Genomic DNA, 25000 nt, shown 5'->3' with positions numbered 1-25000 from the left:
CAGCTAGGTGCCTGGCATACAACCTGCAGCTAGGTGCCTGGCATACAACCTGCAGCTAGGTGCCTGGCATACAACCTGCAGCTAGGTGCCTGGCATACAACCTGCAGCTAGGTGTCTGGCATACAACCTGCAGCTAGGTGCCTGGCATACAACCTGCAGCTAGGTGCCTGGCATACAACCTGCAGCTAGGTGCCCGGCATACAACCTGCAGCTAGGTGCCTGGCATATAACCTGCAGCTAGGTGCCCTTCATACAACCTGCAGCTAGGTGCCTGGCATACAACCTGTAGCTAGGTGCCTGGCATACAACCTGCAGCTAGGTGCCCGGCATACAACCTGCAGCTAGGTGCCTGGCATACAACATGCAGCTAGGTGCCTGTCATACAACCTGCAGCTAGGTGCCCGGCATACAACCTGCAGCTAGGTGCCTGGCATACAACCTGCAGCTAGATGTGCCCGGCATGCAGCTAGGTGCCCGGCATACAACCTGCAGCTAGGTGCCTGGCATACAACCTGCAGCTAGGTGCCTGGCATACAACCTGCAGCTAGGTGCCTGGCATACAACCTGCAGCTAGGTGCCCGGCATACAACCTGCAGCTAGGTGCCTGGCATACAACATGCAGCTAGGTGCCTGTCATACAACCTGCAGCTAGGTGCCCAGCATACAACCTGCAGCTAGGTGCCTGGCATACAACCTGCAGCTAGATGCCTGGCATACAACCTGCAGCTAGGTGCCTGGCATACAACCTGCAGCTAGGTGCCTGGCATACAACCTGCTAGGTGCTACAACCTGCAGCTAGGTGCCTGGCATACAACCTGCAGCTAGGTGCCTGGCATACAACCTGCAGCTAGGTGCCCAGCATACAACCTGCAGCTAGGTGCCTGGCATACAACCTGCAGCTAGGTGCCCGGCAAACAACCTGCAGCTAGGTGCCCGGCATACAATCTGCAGCTAGTGCCTGATCCTACAACCTGCAGTTAGGTACTTGACATACAACCTGCAGCTAGGTGCCTGATCCTACAATCTGCAGTTAGGTGCCTGGTCTACAACCTGCAGCTAGGTGCCTGGTCAACAGCCTGCAGCTAGGTGTCTGGTCTACAATCTGCAGCTTGGTGCCTGGCATAGAACTTGCAGTTAGGTGCCTGACATACAACTTGCAGCTAGGTGCCTGATATACAACTTGCAGCTAGGTACCTGGCATACAACTTGCAGCTAGGTGCCTCGCATACAGCTTGCAGCTAGGTGCCTGACATACAACTTGCAGCTAGGTGCCTCGCATACAGCTTGCAGCTAGGTGCCTGACATACAACCTGCAGCTAGGTGCCTAGTCTACAACCTGCAGCCAGGTGCCTAGTCTACAACCTACAACTAGGTGCCTGGTCGTAGTAAGCTCCTCTCTCCTATGTGGGTATAATTTGTATATTTTGCCAGTCACGGTATTGTGCCAGGATAACCCAAGGAAGTCTTGTGTTAGCCTCCTAAATTGTTGAAGAATGAGACACCTGTTTAGCATTTTGGAATCTTTATTGCGGAAACGTTTCGCCACACAGTGGCTTTATCAGTCCGATACAAAGAAGAATGGTGGAAATAGAGGAGCTTGAGGCAATCAGTCCCTACCCAACATTCTCGCCCGTCCCGTGCAGGTCCGTCTCAGATCCAACCTGCCCAGTATTCTTCACCTGACTCTCCACACTATATATACTCATATACTCTTTACTCAGGCAGATCTGTTTGTGACTTGATAAAGTCCACTATGTGGGCGAAAAGTAGTCAATAAAGGATCACATTATACTGCATTTGTGCCTACCTGATATTCACCTATGGCGAAAAGTGAAAATAATACTGATATACATTTCGGGGAAGAAAAGTATAGGCGGGTGACAAGGACAACCACTATTGTCTGTCTGAAGGTCGTGTTGCAGACATTTCTGTGTACACGACCTGGTCACCACACTCCAATATCACTGTCCACCTTTTTTTTTTGTTTTTTTTACACAAGTCAATTTCACAGGCTAAGCGCTGTTATCCTACCTCAGGATGCGACCCATAACAGTCGGCTAACACCCGGGTACAGGCCCGGTGGCCTGGTGGCCTGGTGGCTAAAGCTCCCGCTTCACACACGGAGGGTCAGGGTTCGATTCCCTGCGAGTAGAAACATTTCGACGCGTTTCCTTACACCTGTTGTCCTGTTCACCTAGCAGCAAATAGGTACCTGGGTGTTAGTCGGCTGGTGTGGGTCGCATCCTGGGGGACAAGATTGAGGACCACAATGGAAATAAGTTAGATAGTCCTCGATGACGCACTGACTTTCTTGGGTTATCCTTGGTGGCTAACCCTCCGGGGTTAAAAATCCGAACGAAATCTTATCTTATCTTACTTGCTGCTAGGTGAACAGGGACAGCAGGTGTAAGGACGCACACCCAACGTTTCCACCCGTACCGGACATCGAGCCACGGACACTCAATGTGTGAGCTGAGTGCGCTACCAACCGATCAAGTATTGCTTTCTTTCTTATTTCTTCGCTCTCTCTCTCTCTCATTCTTCTAGGATGGTCCTTGATCCAAGGAATTTGAGCTACCCTCCTCTTTGGATCCAGCCCTTATTACTTCCCATTCCCCAGGCGCTATGATCACCCCCTTACGGGTACAGTGCTCCCCCTGAATAAAAAAAACTATGTATACATAAACATTATCTCAGTCCAAAGCAGGATTCGAACCTGCAAACTGGGCATCAGAGTACACAATACTTAATCCACACAGCCAGATTCCAGGTGTGTAGATAAAGTACTGTGTACTCTGATGCCAAGTTTGCAGGTTCGAATCCTGCTGTGGACTGAGAGACAATGTTTGTATATAATTTCGCCTGTTTGCGAATCGTTAAGCACTCTATGTATATATTTATCTCTGTTTATAAATCTCTGACTCTCTTCCAGAGGTAACTTGATTTGTGGTTGAGCATCCAGGCTGTGATACTGACGTGGACGCAGCCAGCACCAACAGTTTGACTGATCAGACGGCCTGGTCCACAGGTAAAATATTTTTCTGCGATAACATCTCTTGTGTAGCCCTGGTCTGAAATGCAACGAAATTAACAGTTATGACAGACCAAGAACCACGTTGCACACAGACGTTTTTCGCCTCACCTTTGTGCAATATGTTCTCCAAAGGTGTAGCACCAGTTTGTGTGTATCCAGCGGCAACTATCTCGCTGATTCTAGCTATATTCTTACATCAATGATATACAATACTGAGTGGAAGTGGAAAAGAATCTTTCCTCCGTAAGCCATGCGTGTCGTATGAGGCGACTAAAATGCCGGGAGCAATGGGCTAGTAACCCCTTCTCCTGTAGACATTTACTAAAAAAGAGAAGAAGAAAAACTTTATAAAACTGGGATGCTTAAATGTGCGTGGATGTAGATGAGTAAGACATGCATAATAATGGGCTAACTTTATTTTACAAACATTTCGCCTACTCACAGTACTCATGGCACCTCTGTTTTTTACTGGGGTTACTTGGCGGCACAGTCTGCCGAGTCTCTTGCTTTCGTAGGGAGTGAAGTCTGTGTGCAGATTTGAGACCAATATATCTAGGATGTTCCAGGTGTAAATTATGAAGTATCTTTCTCACCTTCGCTCCAGGGAATTCCAGGTCAAGAGACCTCAAACATTCCCAGTAATTTAAGTGTTTGATTGAACTTATATGTGCAGTGAAGGTTCTCTGTACATTCTACAGGTCTGCAATTTCGCAGTTAAATACCTTTAAACACGTATATTAAACCACAGATAAGCAAATTAAGAAACATCAAGGAGCCCAATGGAAATAAATCACTTTGACTTTTTGGGTTATCCTAGGTATTTTACACTAAGTATAGTAATTGTACTTATGTGTACCTGTGCCTAAGTAAACTTACTTATACATGATCTAATGTACTTAGAAAACGTCGAAATCTGCCTTACCAGTACTTTCTGGTGGTGCCAGAACGGGATGATGTTAATTAAGGTTCAGACAACAAAGTCTGGGAGAAAGTAACATTCAGCTAGACAAAACGGATGAAAAGCCGCAGAAAAGCTTTGTGTAGAGCTCTGTCTTGTTATAATAATGTTGTAATAATGTTGGTGCAATTACCGACAATATGTTAGGTAAAAGGACACAAGTGCAATTAATGCGACATTTCTACTGTGGCAACGTTTTGCTCTCCAGGAGCTTTATAACGGCTTGATAAAGCCGTTATAATTAAAAGGTCGCATTAGTTGCACATGTGTCCTTTTAACAAACATAATAAAGGTCTATATAGAGCAAAACGTTCTGACTCCTTCATCCTGAAGGAGAATTAGAGAGTCGGGATAACTAACGTAACTCTGAATTTATTCTGGCGATCACGGCTCTCACTGACCAGGTATTCTGGGTGATCAGTCAGGATATTGGTGCTTGCACCCTGCAGCCCCACGTAGGCTCCACAGCCTGGTTAGTCAGGGAGGTGCTGCATGGGAGTCTCGTGGCTGGGTGATACAAGGTAAAAGAATAGGAGGAAACGAAAAGACATGATGATTGATGAAGAAGGTTGTAAAGTGGTGAAAGTAACTTGGAGGTGTGTGTGTGTGTGTGTGTGTGTGTGTGTGTGTGTGTGTGTGTGTGTGTGTGTGTGTGTGTGTGTGTGTGTGTGTGTGTGTGTGTGTGTGACACTTGCTACAAGTCAGGTGTGTCAGTGGGAGGGCAACCACCTGTAAACACTTTTGTCTTCCTCACATGTACTTTCACGTACACCACTCTCTCTCTCTCTCTCTCTCTCTCTCTCTCTCTCTCTCTCTCTCTCTCTCTCTCTCTTCCCCTTTCTCTAATGGCCTGCACCTTACAAATACTATCTACACACCATCTTCCAAACCCCGCTAACCTGTGGCAGAGAGCTCAGCTTAACCATAGGTGCCCGAGCTTTATTTTGGGACCTGGTGAGAGGTATGGGCAAGTCTCCTTGCACTTACTGCCCTCTTCACCTAGTAGTAAATAAGTCCTTAAATGTTAGATGATTGTTGTGGGTGAATCCTGGGGTCTACCTACCTGGAGTGCATTCCGGGGATCAACGCCCCCGCGGCCCAGTCCATGACCAAGCCTCCCGGTTGATCGGGTCTGATCAACTAGGCTGTTACTGTTGGCCGCACGTAGTCCAACATACGAACCACAGGGCGGCGGATCCGGTACTAAGTATTTGTCCAGCTCCATCTTGAAGACAACCGGGGATCTACTGGTAATTCTTATGGTTGGTGGGAGGCTGATGAACAGTCTTGGGCCCCGGACACTTATTGTGTTTTCTCTTAGTGTACTAATGGCGCCCTTACTTTTCACTGGGGGTATGTTGCATCGCCTGCCAAGTATTTTGCTTTCGTAGGGAGTGATTTCTGTGTGCAGATTAGGGACCAGTCCCTCCAGAATCTTCCAGGTGTAGATTAAAATGTATCTCTCTCGCCTGCGCTCCAGTGAGTACAAGTCAAGAGCTTCTAAGCGTTCTCAGTAGTTAAGGTGTTTGATGGAACTTACACGTGCAGTAAAGGTTCTCTGTACACTCTCTAGATCTGCGATTTCACCTGCTTTGAATGGAGATGTTAATGTACAGCAGTATTCCAGCCTAGAGAGAACAAGCGATTTAAAAAGGATCATCACTGGCTTGGTATATCTTGTCTCCAATGTTCTCATTATCCATCCTATTATTTTCCTGACAGATGTGACAGTGGTACTGTTGTGATGCTTGAAGGTGAGATTCTCATACATTACCACTCCCAGGTAGCGGACTGAACACCCCAGTAGAAACAAGCTTGACCTTCATAGGTATCTCGGAACATTAACCTTCTTGGGTAAATAATTCCCAGTCTGTTTTCTTTTATTCCTCCTCCTTTAGCATATTTCCTTGAGCTCACTACTTTTTACCTCTTCTCCTGCTTCTCTCAGCCTCTCACCTCAGCATATATTCCCTCAGTCTTTTCAGCCTCTTACCTCAACAAATATGCTTTCAGTCCTTCTCTCAGCCTCTTACCTCAGTATATATACCCTCAGAATCCCTGCATAACTACTGTAGTTATTATTAACAAGAATCAGTCTTGTTTTCTGTTGTAAACGACGCTTCATTAACACGACATACAGTCCGTCATCTCTGCCTTGTCAAAGCTCACACTGCTAAAAGTGGCTCAGGATATGTACACTGAGAGGTGGACGCCTCTAGGTGTATATACATTGAGAATTTGCTTTAATCCCTAAAATAGGGATTAGAGGATTCTTAACTTGTGGTAAACAGATAACATGTAGCCTTAACGACGAGTTGAAAGACTTTAACTGGCAAATTAACGAACTAAGAAAAAGTGGGTTAGTAAAACTCTCTTAACTGTTCAACTGCCTCCCAGCACACATAAGGGGGATTACCAACAGACCCCTGGCAGTCTTCAAGCTGGCACTGGACAAGCACCTAAAGTCAGTTCCTGATCAGCCGGGCTGTGGCTCGTACGTTGGTTTGCGTGCAGCCAGCAGCAACAGCCTGGTTGATCAGGCGCTGATCCACCAGGAGGCCTGGTCACAGACCGGGCCGCGGGGGCGTTGACCCCCGAAACTCTCTCCAGGTAAACTCCAGGTAACACAATAAAATGCTGGTTCATTATAACCAACGGCTCGTCACAACAAAAACGGCTTTCTGTAAAAGTATGTTTTTTAGAATGACTCTCCACATTTGTGTAATATACCTATAACTTTAGTAACTAGGTCAATTTTGCAAAAGATTGTTCCCACAATCAACGGCTTATTTACCTAACCAAACGTAGTTATTTACAATCAGTTTTTTTTCACAACCACTTATTTATTTTCACAGGCAAAGACTTACTGTCATAACAAGCTTCCTATGTAAGCAACCAAAACCTCATTTATAAAAATGTCTCAAATTAAATAAACCCCCTGCCTTAATTTAACCAACCACTGCCTCGCACTACTAATTATTTTTATTATTATTATTATTATTAAAATCAAAACTAAGCGCTAAACCCACCATTGTCATACATCACTGAATAAAAATAAAAAATGACAATACTTTAATTTTTTATAGGTACAACACGTACATAAACACTTTTAATGGAACTGCTGCTACAATGGTATTTTATGGGAAAATTATGCCAAATTATATACTTCAAGCAATAAATCTTAGCTGTTGTTACAAACTAAACAATCACTGGTTAAACTAGCATTTATACTTAAACTAAACAATCACTGGTTAAACTAGCATTTATACTTAAACTAAACAATCACTGGTTAAACTAGCATTTATACTTAAACTAAACAATCACTGGTTAAACTAGCATTTATACTCAAACTAAACAATCACTGGTTAAACTAGCATTTATACTTAAACTAAACAATCACTGGTTAAACTAGCATTTATACTCAAACTAAACAATCACTGGTTAAACTAGCATTTATACTTAAACTAAACAATCACTGGTTAAACTAGCATTTATACTTAAACTAAACAATCACTGGTTAAACTAGCATTTATACTGAAACTAAACAATCACTGGTTAAACTAGCATTTATACTCAAACTAAACAATCACTGGTTAAACTAGCATTTATACTTAAACTAAACAATCACTGGTTAAACTAGCATTTATACTTAAACTAAACAATCACTGGTTAAACTAGCATTTATACTTAAACTAAACAATCACTGGTTAAACTAGCATTTATACTCAAACTAAACAATCACTGGTTAAACTAGCATTTATACTTAAACTAAACAATCACTGGTTAAACTAGCATTTATACTTAAACTAAACAATCACTGGTTAAACTAGCATTTATACTTAAACTAAACAATCACTGGTTAAACTAGCATTTATACTCAAACTAAACAATCACTGGTTAAACCAGTATTTATACTTAAACTAAACAATCACTGGTTAAACTAGCATTTATACTTAAACTAAACAATCACTGGTTAAACCAGTATTAATACTCAAACTAAACAATCACTGGTTAAACTAGCATTTATACTTAAACTAAACAATCACTGGTTAAACTAGCATTTATACTTAAACTAAACAATCACTGGTTAAACTAGCATTTATACTTAAACTAAACAATCACTGGTTAAACTAGCATTTATACTCAAACTAAACAATCACTGGTTAAACTAGCATTTATACTTAAACTAAACAATCACTGGTTACTGCAAGGAACTTGCAATCCCATTCATTGACAACTGGAACAACTTTTATGGCAAACATGATATGTATGCAAGGGATGGGGTACATCTCTCTGGGGCTGGGGTGGTAGCACTTGCAGACTCGATTGAGAAGGCCATTGGTGAAATGCCTATGATTTTAAACTGATGGAAGATAGAGGTATGGGTGTGTGTGGGAAACAAGCAGGGTGCAACACTTGGGTTGGAAACAGTAAATGTATAAAAGGCATTCAGCATGAAGTTATAAATAAAGACAATAGATCCGGTCAGCAAACAAAGGGGGACAGCAGAGGGCAGCAACGGACTAGCTCCCTTAAGGTTTACTATACTAATAGCAGGAGTGTAAGAAATAAGATAGATGAGCTAAGATTAATTGCAAGTGCAGGAAACATAGATATTATTGCTATAACAGAGACCTGGCTCAATCTGAAAGATAGAGAGATGCCCTCTGAATGCCACATACAAGGCTATAAATTATTCCACACTGACAGGGTCAACAGGAGAGGTGGTGGAGTAGCGATGTATGTCAGAGACAATTTAAATTGTTGTGTTAGACAAGATATTAAATTAGAAGCGTCAGCCACTGAATCTGTTTGGTTACAGCTTCTCGAGGGCCGAGAAAAACTAATTTTGGGTGTGATTTACAGGGCCCCAAATCTTGATAGGGAGTGCAGTAAACTTCTATGGGACGAAATTCGTAAGGCATCTACATACGAAAATGTTGTGCTAATGGGAGATTTCAACTATAGACAGATTGACTGGAGCAATTTGACAGGAAATTTAGAGTCAGGTGACTTTCTTGATACGATCCAGGATTGTTTTTTAAAACAGTTTGTGACAGAGCCAACTAGGGGAAATAACCTCCTTGACTTGGTTCTTGCCAGTAGGGAAACACTAATTAATAATCTTGAGGTTAATGATGAGCTTGGGGAAAGTGATCACAAATCACTCAGTTTTAATATATCATGGAATTCCCCTAATAATGGCAATCAAGTCTCCGTCCCTGACTTTCGCTTGGCTGATTTCATAGGACTGAAAAATTACTTAGGTGGGCTGAACTGGAATGACCTGACTAAGGGTCAGGTAGGTGGTGATGGTTGCCGATATGATGCTTTCCAGGGCATAGTTCTAGCTGCTCAGTCAAATTATGTTCCAAATAGGGAAATCAGATCAAACAAAAATGATCCTAAATGGATGAACAATAGATTAAAATATCTGATTGGTCAAAAGAGAGGCATATATAGGCAAATCAAAAGAGGAGAGGGGCAATTGAGAAATCGATATATTCAGTTAAAGAGAGAAATAAAAAAGGGAATTGGAAAAGCAAAAAGAGATTATGAGGTTAAAGTTGCAAGAGAATCGAAGACTAACCCAAAAGGATTCTTTCAGGTATACAGAAGTAAGATCAGGGACAAGATAGGCCCACTCAAAAGTTCCTCGGGTCAGCTCACTGACAGTGATAAGGAAATGTGTAGAATTTTTAACACATACTTCCTCTCAGTTTTTACACAGGAGGATACCAGCGATATTCCAGTAATGATAAATTATGTAGAACAGGACGATAATAAACTGTGCACTATTAGGGTCACAAGTGACATGGTCCTTAGGCAAATAGATAAATTAAAACCTAACAAATCCCCAGGCCCTGATGAACTGTATGCAAGGGTTCTAAAGGAATGTAAAGAGGAGCTTAGCACACCTTTGGCTAATCTTTTCAACATATCACTACAAACTGGCATGGTGCCAGATAAGTGGAAAATGGCAAATGTGATACCTATTTTCAAAACAGGTGACAGGTCCTTAGCTTCGAACTATAGACCAATAAGCCTAACCTCCATAGTGGGAAAATTTATGGAATCAATAATTGCCGAGGCAGTTCGTAGCCACATTGAAAAGCATAAATTAATCAACGAATCTCAGCATGGTTTTACAAAGGGGCGTTCCTGCCTTACGAATTTATTAACTTTTTTCACTAAGGTATTTGAGGAGGTAGATCATGGTAATGAATATGATATTGTGTATATGGACTTCAGTAAGGCTTTTGACAGGGTCCCACATCAGAGACTATTGAGGAAAATTAAAGCACATGGAATAGGAGGAGAAATTTTTTCCTGGATAGAGGCATGGTTGACAAATAGGCAGCAGAGAGTTTGCATAAATGGGGAGAAATCAGAGTGGGGAAGTGTCACGAGCGGTGTTCCACAGGGGTCAGTGTTGGGCCCCCTGCTGTTCACAATCTACATAAACGACATAGATGAGGGCATAAAGAGCGACATCGGCAAATTTGCCGATGACACCAAAATAGGCCGTCGAATTCATTCTGACGAGGACATTCGAGCACTCCAGGAAGATTTGAATAGACTGATGCAGTGGTCGGAGAAGTGGCAGATGCAGTTTAATATAGACAAATGCAAAGTTCTAAATGTTGGACAGGACAATAACCATGCCACATATAAACTAAATAATGTAGATCTTAATATTACGGATTGCGAAAAAGATTTAGGAGTTCTGGTTAGCAGTAATCTGAAACCAAGACAACAGTGCATAAGTGTTCGCAATAAAGCTAATAGAATCCTTGGCTTCATATCAAGAAGCATAAATAATAGGAGTCCTCAGGTTGTTCTTCAACTCTATACATCCTTGGTTAGGCCTCATTTAGATTATGCTGCACAGTTTTGGTCACCTTATTACAGAATGGATATAAATTCTCTGGAAAATGTACAAAGGAGGATGACAAAGTTGATCCCATGTATCAGAAACCTTCCCTATGAGGATAGACTAAGGGCCCTGAATCTGCACTCTCTAGAAAGACGTAGAATTAGGGGGGATATGATTGAGGTGTATAAATGGAAGACAGGAATAAATAAAGGGGATGTAAATAGTGTGCTGAAAATATCTAGCCTAGACAGGACTCGCAGCAATGGTTTTAAGTTGGAAAAATTCAGATTCAGGAAGGATATAGGAAAGTACTGGTTTGGTAATAGAGTTGTGGATGAGTGGAACAAACTCCCAAGTACCGTTATAGAGGCCAGAACGTTGTGTAGCTTTAAAAATAGGTTGGATAAATACATGAGTGGATGTGGGTGGGTGTGAGTTAGACCTGATAGCTTGTGCTACCAGGTCGGTTGCCGTGTTCCTCCCTTAAGTCAATGTGACCTGACCTGACTAGGTTGGGTGCATTGGCTTAAGCCGGTAGGAGACTTGGACCTGCCTCGCATGGGCCAGTAGGCCTTCTGCAGTGTTCCTTCGTTCTTATGTTCTTATGTTCTTATACTCAAACTAAACAATCACTGGTTAAACCAGTATTTATACTCAAACTAAACAATCACTGGTTAAACTAGCATTTATACCTAAACTAAACAATCACTGGTTAAACTAGCATTTATACTCAAACTAAACAATCACTGGTTAAACTAGCATTTATACCTAAACTAAACAATCACTGGTTAAACTAGCATTTATACTCAAACTAAACAATCACTGGTTAAACTAGCATTTATACTCAAACTAAACAATCACTGGTTAAACTAGCATTTATACTTAAACTAAACAATCACTGGTTAAACTAGCATTTATACTCAAACTAAACAATCACTGGTTAAACTAGCATTTATACTCAAACTAAACAATCACTGGTTAAACTAGCATTTATACTCAAACTAAACAATCACTGGTTAAACTAGCATTTATACTCAAACTAAACAATCACTGGTTAAACTAGCATTTATACTCAAACTAAACAATCACTGGTTAAACCAGTATTTATACTTAAACTAAACAATCACTGGTTAAACTAGCATTTATACTTAAACTAAACAATCACTGGTTAAACCAGTATTTATACTCAAACTAAACAATCACTGGTTAAACTAGCATTTATACTTAAACTAAACAATCACTGGTTAAACCAGTATTTATACTCAAACTAAACAATCACTGGTTAAACTAGCATTTATACTTAAACTAAACAATCACTGGTTAAACTAGCATTTATACTTAAACTAAACAATCACTGGTTAAACCAGTATTTATACTCAAACTAAACAATCACTGGTTAAACCAGTATTTATACTCAAACTAAACAATCACTGGTTAAACTAGCATTTATACTCAAACTAAACAATCACTGGTTAAACTAGCATTTATACTTAAACTAAACAATCACTGGTTAAACTAGCATTTATACTTAAACTAAACAATCACTGGTTAAACTAGCATTTATACTCAAACTAAACAATCACTGGTTAAACTAGCATTTATACTCAAACTAAACAATCATTGGTTAAACCAGTATTTATATTCAAACTAAACAATCACTGGTTAAACTAGCATTTATACTCAAACTAAACAATCACTGGTTAAACCAGTATTTATACTTAAACTAAACAATCACTGGTTAAACTAGCATTTATACTTAAACTAAACAATCACTGGTTAAACTAGCATTTATACTTAAACTAAACAATCACTGGTTAAACTAGCATTTATACCTAAACTAAACAATCACTGGTTAAACCAGTATTAATACTCAAACTAAACAATCACTGGTTAAACTAGCATTTATACCTAAACTAAACAATCACTGGTTAAACTAGCATTTATACTCAAACTAAACAATCACTGGTTAAACTAGCATTTATACCTAAACTAAACAATCACTGGTTAAACTAGCATTTATACTCAAACTAAACAATCACTGGTTAAACTAGCATTTATACTTAAACTAAACAATCACTGGTTAAACTAGCATTTATACTCAAACTAAACAATCACTGGTTAAACTAGCATTTATACTTAAACTAAACAATCACTGGTTAAACTAGCATTTATACTCAAACTAAACAATCACTGGTTAAACTAGCATTTATACTCAAACTAAACAATCACTGGTTAAACTAGCATTTATACCTAAACTAAACAATCACTGGTTAAACTAGCATTTATACCTAAACTAAACAATCACTGGTTAAACTAGCATTTATACTTAAACTAAACAATCACTGGTTAAACTAGCATTTATACTTAAACTAAACAATCACTGGTTAAACTAGCATTTATACCTAAACTAAACAATCACTGGTTAAACTAGCATTTATACTCAAACTAAACAATCACTGGTTAAACTAGCATTCATACCTAAACTAAACAATCACTGGTTAAACTAGCATTTATACCTAAACTAAACAATCACTGGTTAAACTAGCATTTATACTCAAACTAAACAATCACTGGTTAAACTAGCATTTATACTCAAACTAAACAATCACTGGTTAAACTAGCATTTATACCTAAACTAAACAATCACTGGTTAAACTAGCATTTATACTCAAACTAAACAATCACTGGTTAAACTAGCATTTATACCTAAACTAAACAATCACTGGTTAAACTAGCATTTATACTCAAACTAAACAATCACTGGTTAAACTAGCATTCATACCTAAACTAAACAATCACTGGTTAAACTAGCATTTATACTCAAACTAAACAATCACTGGTTAAACTAGCATTTATACTTAAACTAAACAATCACTGGTTAAACTAGCATTTATACTCAAACTAAACAATCACTGGTTAAACTAGCATTTATACTTAAACTAAACAATCACTGGTTAAACTAGCATTTATACTCAAACTAAACAATCACTGGTTAAACTAGCATTTATACTCAAACTAAACAATCACGGTTAAACTAGCATTTATACCTAAACTAAACAATCACTGGTTAAACTAGCATTTATACCTAAACTAAACAATCACTGGTTAAACTAGCATTTATACCTAAACTAAACAATCACTGGTTAAACTAGCATTTATACTCAAACTAAACAATCACTGGTTAAACTAGCATTTATACCTAAACTAAACAATCACTGGTTAAACTAGCATTTATACTCAAACTAAACAATCACGTTACAGTATATGATACTAAATAACACAGGACACTATTGTGAAGAAAATGTGAGTAAAACAAAACCTCAGGAAGAAGAAAATAATCCGAGAGGGAGACTGGTGTTGTGGGGTGGAGAATGTCAACAACTCTCAGCCAGGGTACGACCTACATCAAGGGTCAGTACACTCGCTGTGTACTCACCTATTTGTGGTTCCAGGGGTCGAGACTCAGCTCCTGGCCCCGCCTCTTCACTGACCGCTACTGGGTCCTCCCTCTCCCTGAGCTTTATCATATCTCGTCTTAAAACTACGTATGGTTCCTGCCTCCACTACATCACTCGCCAGACTTTTCCACTTCGTAACAACTCTGTGGCTGAAGAAATACTTCCCAACATCCCTTTGACTCCTCTGAGTCTTCAAATTCCAATTGTGACCCCTTGTTTCTGTGTCCCATCTCTGGAACATCCTGTCTCTGTCCACCTTATCTATTCCACGCAGTATTTTGTATGCCGTTATCATGTCTTCTATGACCCTCCTGTCCTCCGATATTTTTTTTGTGTGTATACACAGCTTTTCGTGTTTCCGGGGGGAGGGTCGAGTCTCAACTCCCGGCCCTGCATTTTAAACTACGTCAAAAGGCATTGTGTACGCGTTTCTGGCCTCTTAACGGGACAGGTGTAATATGCTACTGTTAATGGGACAGGTATTACAGGCTACTGTTAACGGAGAAAGCTACCGTTGTAACAGCAACAAAGCTGATCAACGGGACAGGTATTACAGGCTACTGTTAAAGGAGGAAGCTACCGTTGTAACAACAACAAAGCTGATCAACGGGACAGGTATTACAGGCTACTGTTAAAGGAGGAAGCTACCGTTGTAACACAACAACAACAAAGCTGATCAACGCTGATTATTTAACTACTTTATGGCTCATGATTTATTTCCGACAAAGAAAAAAAAATATACATAACAAACATATGCAATTAATAAAGAAATCGACAGTTTAGGAAGGAAATTTTAGAGGACGTTTCGCTCTTTTGTGGACCATTGGTGTAATGTGATAATGATTCATCGTGGACCCAAACGTCGTCCCAAGTTTCCTCTCCAGAGTCCGAGTTACTCGTGAACTGTGTGAAGATGAAAGTCTCCAACGGGGCTAGACGAATCTCCAACAGGAAACTAGACGAATCTTCAACAGGAAACTAGACGAATCTCCAACAGGAAACTAGACGAATCTTCAACAGGAAACTAGACGAATCTTCAACAGGAAACTAGACGAATCTCCAACAGGAAACTAGACGAATCTTCAACAGGAAACTAGACGAATCTTCAACAGGAAACTAGACGAATCTTCAACAGGAAACTAGACGAATCTTCAACAGGAAACTAGACGAATCTCCAACAGGAAACTAGACGAATCTTCAACAGGAAACTAGACGAATCTTCAACAGGAAACTAGACGAATCTTCAACAGGAAACTAGACGAATCTCCAACAGGAAACTAGACGAATCTTCAACAGGAAACTAGACGAATCTTCAACAGGAAACTAGACGAATCTCCAACAGGAAACTAGACGAATCTTCAACAGGAAACTAGACGAATCTCCAACAGGAAACTAGACGAATCTTCAACAGGAAACTAGACGAATCTCCAACAGGAAACTAGACGAATCTCCAACATGAAACTAGACGAATCTCCAACATGAAACTAGACGAATCTTAACAGGAAACTAGACGAATCTTCAACAGGAAACTAGACGAATCTTCAACAGGAAACTAGACGAATCTCCAACAGGAAACTAGACGAATCTTCAACAGGAAACTAGACGAATCTCCAACAGGAAACTAGACGAATCTTCAACAGGAAACTAGACGAATCTCCAACAGGAAACTAGACGAATCTTCAACAGGAAACTAGACGAATCTCCAACAGGAAACTAGACGAATCTTCAACAGGAAACTAGACGAATCTTCAACAGGAAACTAGACGAATCTTCAACAGGAAACTAGACGAATCTTCAACAGGAAACTAGACGAATCTTCAACAGGAAACTAGACGAATCTTCAACAGGAAACTAGACGAATCTTCAACAGGAAACTAGACGAATCTTCAACATGAAACTAGACGAATCTTCAACAGGAAACTAGACGAATCTTCAACAGGAAACTAGACGAATCTCCAACAGGAAACTAGACGAATCTTCAACAGGAAACTGCGTAGCTACGATATCTAGCCCCGAACTGTGTGGCTAGGATTCCTAGCCCTGTACTGCGTAGCTACGATATCTAGCCCCGAACTGTGTGGCTAGGATTCCTAGCCCCGTACTGCGTAGCTACGATATCTAGCCCCGAACTGTGTGGCTAGGATTCCTAGCCCCGTACTGCGTAGCTACGATATCTAGCCCCGAACTGTGTGGCTAGGATTCCTAGCCCCGTACTGCGTAGCTACGATATCTAGCCCCGAACTGTGTGGCTAGGATTCCTAGCCCCGTACTGCGTAGCTACGATATCTAGCCCCGAACTGTGTGGCTAGGATTCCTAGCCCCGTACTGCGTAGCTACGATATCTAGCCCCGAACTGTGTGGTTAGGATTCCTAGCCCCGTACTGCGTAGCTACGATATCTAGCCCCGAACTGTGTGGCTAGGATTCCTAGCCCCGTACTGCATAGCTAGGATATCTAGCCCCGTACTGTGTGGCTAGGATTCCTAGCCCCGTACTGCGTAGCTATCTAGCCCCGTACTGTGGCTACGATTCCTAGTCCCATAGTGCGTAGCTAGAATTTCTAGCCCCATACTGCGTAGCTAGGATGTCTAGCCCCTTACTGCGTAGTTAGAATTCCTAACTCGCAGTGCACAGCTTTTGTGTGCTAATCCTGAGTATAGGTTGGTGAGAGAGATAATGGTGGGTTGAACGTTGTTGGCAACACCCCCTCTCTATCTCACTCCCCCCCCCCTCTCTCTCTCTCTCTCTCTCTCTCTCTCTCTCTCTCTCTCTCTCTCTCTCTCTCTCTCTCTCTCTCTCTCTCTCTCTCTCTCTCTCTCTCTCTCTCTCTCTCTCTCTCTCTCTCTCTCTCCCTCCCTCTCTCCTTGACCCACATACGCACTTGAGCGCTTTAAAGCTTGCTCTATCTTCTTATACACACCGCAGAATGAGCTTGATGTTGACATACCCACCTCGTGTTGAAATATACAAGCACAACACAGAACACAAGAGTAGTAAACATTAGTACCACACCCACACACACAGGAGCTGTGACTCGACTCCTCCAACTACACAGAGATGAGTACACATGAAATAATATCCAGGATATGAAGAATCGAAGAACGACACAAAATAGAGATGAGAGAGAGACGAGAAGGATAAGAGGTCTCCAATAATAACATTTACGCAGATAAAGCATACAGAATATTTGCTAAAGAGAATTAGAGACATAAAGCAATTAAAGGCTGTAAACATATACAAATTAGATAAGACTTCAAATAAGGACAGGGTACAAAAAAGTTATCATAAATGCTGCTAGGAGGTTAAAGGAGAATAGTTTTTTTTTTAACATAGTAGCAGGGCCGCACTGGCCTGTCAAATGGTTTATCAAAGAAACGAGTACAGGACAGAGAACAACCAAACTAGAACAAATATTGTGGTGGTATTTATCCCCCGGAGCACCTCCCAGTACACAGTGCCAAGGCAGCTTTTACTCTATCACACTGGCAGCGGCCTCCAGCCTTCCTATCATCCCGACCTTGGTCACAACCTACATCACTCTCCCACATAACCTCTCGCTACACACACACACACACCTTCAGGACCCTGTACACCGTGTACGTTAGGCCCATATTGGAGTATGCGGCACCAGTTTGGAACCCACACCTAGCCAAGCACGTGAAGAAACTAGAGAAAGTGCAAAGGTTTGCAACAAGACTAGTCCCAGAGCTAAGAGGTATGTCCTACGAGGAGAGGTTAAGGGAAATCAACCTGACGACACTGGAGGACAGGAGAGATAGGGGGGACATGATAACGACATACAAAATACTGAGAGGAATTGACAAGGTGGACAAAGACAGGATGTTCCAGAGATTGGACACAGTATCAAGGGGACACAGTTGGAAGTTGAAGACACAGATGAATCACAGGGATGTTAGAAAGTATTTCTTCAGCCACAGAGTAGTCAGTAAGTGGAATAGTTTGGGAAGCGATGTAGTGGAGGCAGGATCCATACATAGCTTTAAGCAGAGGTATGATAAAGCTCACGGCTCAGGGAGAGTGACCTAGTAGCGATCAGTGAAGAGGCGGGGCCAGGAGCTCGGACTCGACCCCCGCAACCTCAACTAGGTGAGTACAACTAGGTGAGTACACCTGGAGCTACATGGGGGACCAGAATTGTGGTGGGTCAAGATGATGGAGGTGGTACTGGAAAAACTCATGCATCAACATGCTAAGGACACTACCAGAGGGAGAGAGAAGAGATTGGACCAGCAAGGCTGGACCTTATATTCACCATGAGTAGCTCAGACATTGGGGAAAATCACATATGAAAGGCCCCTCGGAGCTAATGATCATATGGTCCTGAGCTTCGAATACATTGTAAAGCTAAAAATAGAGAGGGAAGCAGCATGAGTATGATTTGTAAAGCCAAACTATAAAAGAGGGGACTACACAGGTATGAGAAATTTCCTGCATAAGGTACAATGGGAAAGTAAAATGGTGGGAAAAACTGTGAATGAAATGATATAATACGTGACTACAAAATGCAAAGAGGCGGAGGAGAGGTTCTTACCTAAGGGCAACAGAAATAAGGGGAAGATCAGAACGAATGATATGACGGAAAGGATAGATTCAAAGTTGTCCCTGTTTGCAGACGACGTGAAGCTAGTGCGGAGAATTCAAGTGGATGAGGATCAGGTAGAACTACAAAAGGATATGGACAGACTGCAAGCCAGGTCCAACAACTGGCTCCTGGAGTTTAACCCCATCAAGTGCAAAGTCATGAAGATTGGGGAAGGTCAAAGAAGACCACAGAGACAGTACAGGCTAGGGTGGCCAAAGATTGCAAACTTCACTCAAGTTAAAGGATCTTGGAGTGAGTATAATACCGAGCACATCTCCCGAGGAGCACATCAACCATATAACTGATGCAGCATGTGGGTGCCTGGCAAACCTAAGAATAGTGTTTCGACACCTTAGTAAGGAATCGTTCAAGACTCTGTACACCGTGTACATCAGGTCCATATTAGAGTATGTAGCATCAGTTAGGAATCCACACCTGGTCAGGCATGTCAAGAAATTTAGAGTGCTAAAGGGTATGTCCTACGAGGAGAGGGTACGGGAACTCAACCTGACGACATTGGTGGACAGAAGGGATAGGTGGGACATGATAATGACGTACAAATACTTAGAGGAATTGACAAAGTGGACAGGGACAGGATGTTTCAGAGATAGGACACAGCAACAAGGGGTCACAGCTGGTAGTTGAAAACTTAAATGAGTCACAGGGATGTTAGGAAGTATTTCTTCAGCTTAAGAGTTGTTAGGAAGTGGAACAATCTGGAGAGTGATGTGATGGAGGCAGGATCCATACATAGCTCTAAGAAGAGGTATGACAGAGCTCTTAGAGCAGGGGGAGAATGGACCTAGTAGCAAGAAGCGAAGAGACAGGACCAGGAAGTACGAATGAACCTCTGCAACCACAAATAGGTGTGTACACATGTGAATTGCATAAGTAGGAATGCTTAAGACTAAGAACTACACGACAGTGCCATAAAATAGTGCATCAGGGTATGGAAAGATTTGTCAGGAGAAATATGAGGAAGTTGAGTAGAAAAAAAAACCAGCTTACGCAGGATCAGAGAATGAGTAAAGCATTATTGAAGACAATATCACTTGATTCTGATGATTAAGACACATGTGCAACACTTGGGTATCTTTATTGTTAAAACGTTTCACCTACATAGTGGGCTTCTTCAGTCAAATACAGAGGCAGCAGGTGTAGTAGTGAAATGAATATGATGTAATCAGTCCATCAACCATAGAGAAATAGTATTTGAGGTGGTCAGTCCCTCAGCCTGGAGAAGAGTTCAGCTCTGGTGGCCTGGTGGTTAACGCTCTCGCTTCACACGGTGAGGGCCTGGGTTCGATTCCCAGCCAGAGTAGAAACATTGGACGTGTTTCTTTCCACCTGTTGTCTATGTTCCCCATCAGTAAAATGGGTACCTGGGTGTTAGTCGACTGGTGTGGGTCGCATCCTGGGACACTGACCTAAGGAGGCCTTGGTCACAGACCGGGCCGCGGGGGCGTTGACCCCCGGAACTCTCTCCAGATAAACTCCAGATAAGCTCCACGGTCTGGGGATCATGTATACTGGCTCCCTCCCTCTTTTGCGTTAGTGTGACTGTAAAAATGGTCTAAGTCGTACTGAAACGTCATAAGCTTTCCTCAGAATACATAGACAGAAGACAAATACATGCAGCTTTGTTTGTTCTGGATTTACCTGATACCTGCATTGTTTTTAGAGGTATTAAATGTACTACACAAGTCATCTGTTACTTGCTAATAGTGTTATGTACCATTTTCAGTAGAAGTTTCTGAAGACATGATAAACAAAAATCTTCGTCTCTCATCAGTAGTCTGTTACATGAATTCGCCACTGGCGAAATCAGGCATCCATTGAGCTCTCCCGGATCACAAGACTAGTCTTCACTTCATTATGATACTACTCACGCACCACAGACAATATCCAACTAGATATCTTTTTTTTAACGCACTGGCCGTCTCCCACCGAGGTTGGGTAACCTAAAAAAAAAACGAAAAGGTTTTCTTTATACATTTACTAATTTATACAAGAGAAGGGGTTACTAGCCCCTTGCTCTCGGTATTCTAGTCATCTCTTATTACACGCACGGCTTACGGAGGAAGAATTCTTCTCCACTGTCCTATGGTGGTCTAGATATCTATCTGCAATAAAAGTATCCAACAGCAGGTGGGAATTTGTCGGCAGTGGTCCGTTTCTTGAATAAATTAATTTCGGTGATTATTGTACTGTACATACCAAGTATATTATCCCAAGTTTTCGAGGTCAGACTAACTTCAGAGCTCACATTCACGTTTTTTGTGACTTTAAACCTTTATATTTTAAAGTGAATTTGACTAAACTCAAAATTAATATACCGTACATAAACCCGACGGCAACAGTAGACAGATTATTAGAATCAATTAGAAAGAACAAAAGACACAATACCGTGACTGGAACAATACACAAATAACCCGCACATAGAAGAAAGGAGCTTACGACGACGTTTCGGTCCGACTTGAACCGTTTATAAAATCAGAGTCAATTTGTTAATGGCCCAAATCGGACCGAAACGTTGTCGTAAGCTTTTCTCGCCTATGTGCGGGATGACTCACGAAATCGTAATGACACGATTGCAAACAAACCATACCACGGGTAGGGTTTGAACCCGCGGTCAGAGAGTCTCAAAACTCCAGACCGGGATATTTGTGTACAGAATCAATTATAGCCGATATTGTTAGGAGCCACCTTAACCTGCATAATCTCGTTAATGCGTCTCAGCGAAGATTCATGAGGTCGTTCCTGCCTGACAACTTGACTGACGTTCTTAAATAACAGACCATATATAATCAAAATTACATTATGCACCTCAGACAGCAAGCTTGGAGTGCACTGATCCAGTGTTATGGAAATTAACGAGACAACTTCACCCACCGACTAATTTTTGGTAAGCACTAACTTATTTTGAGGATGAACTGGGACAGCCTTGTGATGTGGTATAATGAAAAAATATATATACATAATATATCATGTAAAGACTTTATTAAAAGGCGTTTGGTCCAGAGTGCCGCTTCAATAAGCACCTACACGCATTATATTATTCTTATTAGGAAGAAATCACAAGACGCGTGACTGCAATTATGAAAAAAATACCATAGTGAAACTAGGAAATAAATCCCGAGCTCTTTCATGTGCTTACACACATATCTTCATCTCACACGTCATAAAAATCCTCTCTGACAGTTCCAGTATTCACTCACAGTCGTAGCCTTATAGCTAAGATTATTTATTAGACTTTAAAAACAACATGTGTGAGGAAAATATGTGTGAGCACATGAAAGTGCTCACGTTTTATTTTCTATTTTCACTGTGATATTTTTTCACCATTCTTATAAATAAAATGAAGGGTTTTTATATGAATTTATTGCCACCGTTCTTATAATGCGGAAATTAGGTATACGGGTACGTGTGCAGTAAATTGTATCTTCCTCTCTCTCACACGGTGTGTGTAGCAAGCGGGGAGTCACAGGTGTAAGCCACAAGAGTAGCAGGAGGGAGCAGGCTGTCACTGCTGGCACCCCACACCCCTCTGAGTGCCAGTGTCAGGAGTTATTCATAGTGCAGCCCCAAACCTTACGCTTCTCTCTCCTTTACTATACGATACTATCCCCAACTCATACACAAGACGAAGCTACGATTATTATTATATTCACGAAGGAGAGCTATACCTGTAGGAGTTATACAATCCCCGGAGAATGAGGCAATCACGTTTGATCCGAGGAGAGGGAGGGGTAGCCCTAGTTCCTTGGATCAAAAGCCCTTCACCGACATCAAGGTGCCTCCATTAAGGAGGCTTGTTCTTCTTAAGAAACAAAACACTGCCAGGAAACGTCATTCAGACGTTCAACACTAAACAAATTTAAATTTAAACACTTTGAACACATGACACATGACCAGTTCTCGAGTCTGTAGCGCCAGCATCAAGCCTTCCTCCATGAAGCATACAGCTGGAAAAAGTTAACATACATACCATCAGATTGGGCCCAGGAGACTAAGTGACCTTCACATGTCTGAAACAGAAGAATCATGGGAGACATGAACACGACGTACAAATTACTCAAATGAAATTTGATCAAGTCTTGTAAAATCCTCAGGGAAGATATGATCGAGTTGTAAAATATTCATGGGAGATATGATCAAGACTTGTAAAATACACAGGGGAGATATTATCAAGACTTGTAAAATACTCAAGGGAGATATGATCAAGACTTGTAAAATACTCAGGGGAGATATGATCAAGAGTTGTAAAATACACAGGGGAGATATGATCAAGAGTTGTAAAATACACAGGGGAGATATGATCAAGACTTGTAAAATACATAGGGGAGATATGATCAAGACTTGTAAAATACACAGGGGAGATATGATCAAGACTTGCAAAATACACAGGGGAGATATGATCAAGACTTGTAAAATACATAGGGGAGATATGATCAAGACTTGTAAAATACTCAGGGGAGATATGATCATTCCTTATAAAATATCCAAGAGTAGTGGACTTCATTTTTCATTTTGCCGCCTAGGCAGTTAATTTATTATGAGGACCTAAACAAGCCAGGCCCTTCATTCAATATTTTTATAAGCCAATTGTAATGCTTTCGCACTTGTAAATATTATTAAATATAGAAATTACTTCTGGTGAACATAACACAAGTATCAGATATTGTAGTCTACTGAAGGTTGAGCGGCACCACTCTGGAGCTGTAACTCAACTCCAGGAAGTCACACACAACACTCGTCCATCCGCACAAACACACAGTCTGGAGAGTGATGTAGTAGAGGCAGGATTCATACTTAGCTTTAAGATGAGGTATGATAAAGCTCATGGAGCAGCGAGAGAGAGTGGACCTAGTAACGACCAGCGAAGAGGCGGGGCCAGAAGCTATGAATCGACCCCTGCAACCACAAACAGGTAAGTACAACTAAGTACACACACAGACACACACACACACACACACACACAAGACTCAGATGAATCAAAGAGATGTTAGGAAGTATTTCTTCAGTCATAGAGTAGTCAAGTCGTGGAATAGTCTAGAAAGTGAAGTAGTGGAGGCGGGAACCATACATAGTTTTAAGGCGAGGTATGATAAAGCTCATGGAGCAGGGAGAGAGAGGACCTAGTAGCAATCAGGGAAGAGGCGGGGCCAGGAGCTATGACTCGACCCCTGCAACCACAAATAGGTGAGTACAAATAGGTGAGTACACACACACATACAAGTTCAAGTATAACAGCAACAAGGTGGAGCTTAGTTACAGACTGCCACATTCTTGTCTTCCGTCAACACCTGGCTAGCGTTGTGTCGGCAAGTTGACTAACACACCAACACCTTTCTAGAACATAAGACAAAGATACACCTTTTTTTTTTTTTTTTTTTTTTATTCGCCGGTATTCTCCCGGCCCGGGTCTTTTCCAAGTAGTGGTGACCCGGCCTTGGCTCCCTATCTGGGGAGTGTCTCGAGACTTAAGTCTCCCATGGGAGGAGGTACAAGTACCTCCTCATCTTTGGGACCAAGTGTCCCCAGGCCTAGCCACATTCCCCGCCCTCACGGGGCTCGTAGGGAGAAGCTAGGCCTCTGGTCTGCCATCTACCCCGCCTCAAATGGGCTCGTGGGGATGGCAGTCTTATGAGCTGCAGATGGTAGCAAGCTCAGGCTTTTTAGATACACCTTGCACAGCTTTTACTGGGACAACGTTTCGCTCTGTACAAATTGATGACTTCATAAAGTTCTACACCGAGATAAACGTTGTCTCAAAGCTTGTTCTAAAACGTCTCTCTTCCTCACTATTGCGAACAGGACGCCATCTGGATCCAGAACAAGAAATAAAAGGATGAGGAGGAGGCGGAAGAGGAGGAGGAGGAGGGAAGAGAGGAGAGCTGAGATGGAAGATAAGAAAATGACGAGTGTACCTCTGCAGAAATTATTTTAGTCGGTGGCGTTGGGTGTAGCGAGATGATTGTCACACTCTTATACCGTGCTTACCAACTTCAGTATTTATAATTACAACACCAGAGCTATGTTGATGTTCATTCTAACAAGGTTCATATGAT

General features: G+C 41.5%; 1 protein-coding gene across 1 annotated transcript in view; it reads right to left on the bottom strand.

Annotated features, from left to right (window-relative positions):
* LOC128701362 (uncharacterized) overlaps positions 1-22957 on the bottom strand; it is a 60359-nt gene extending 37402 nt beyond the window's left edge. The window contains exon 1 of the mRNA XM_070100338.1: positions 22918-22957. The gene's annotated coding sequence lies outside the window, so the exon portion shown is untranslated. The remainder of the gene's footprint in view (positions 1-22917) is intronic.
* Positions 22958-25000: the final 2043 nt, after the last annotated feature.

The sequence above is a fragment of the Cherax quadricarinatus genome, chromosome 72, assembly GCF_038502225.1.
Source record: "Cherax quadricarinatus isolate ZL_2023a chromosome 72, ASM3850222v1, whole genome shotgun sequence".
NCBI lineage: Eukaryota > Metazoa > Arthropoda > Malacostraca > Decapoda > Parastacidae > Cherax > Cherax quadricarinatus.
This window is presented reverse-complemented; position numbering and strand designations above follow the sequence as displayed.